Raw genomic sequence first — 496 nt, forward strand, 5'->3', positions numbered from 1 at the left:
GTAATTTGTACATATCTTGCTTTCATGGCCTCTTATTGATAACAGAAGCTGAGATCTAGCAGGTACATCTTAGAGCTTGAGCTAACCAATATTTCCCCAGATATAAACTGGCCACAGACCTCTATGATCCAGTTGTCTGTGATCGCTATTTTTGATCTAAGAAATACTTGAATGACTCAAAGTTACAAAGTCATGAAGGAATTAATCACAGGTTTCATACAAAGCTTTCTGGTCATCTGTTACATTTATAGCCTCATGCTTAGTAAGTTAACCCACCTTCTATCAGCATTCTCAAAATGCCAAGGGCTACAAAACTGGGGAAAACAATGACAATGGAAGTTTGAATGACTTCTAATTCCTTACAAAATAAAAAAATATTCAGCAATTCAAGCACAAGGTTTCCCAATTTTATAAGGAGCAGACAGGATGTTGTGAAACACAATCTAAGATAAAATCAAAGGCTTAGTCAAGATGTATTTGCGGATCCCTCCATTCC

This window comes from Athene cunicularia (genome assembly GCF_003259725.1).
Source record: "Athene cunicularia isolate RWA chromosome 3 unlocalized genomic scaffold, athCun1 chr3_part1, whole genome shotgun sequence".
NCBI lineage: Eukaryota > Metazoa > Chordata > Aves > Strigiformes > Strigidae > Athene > Athene cunicularia.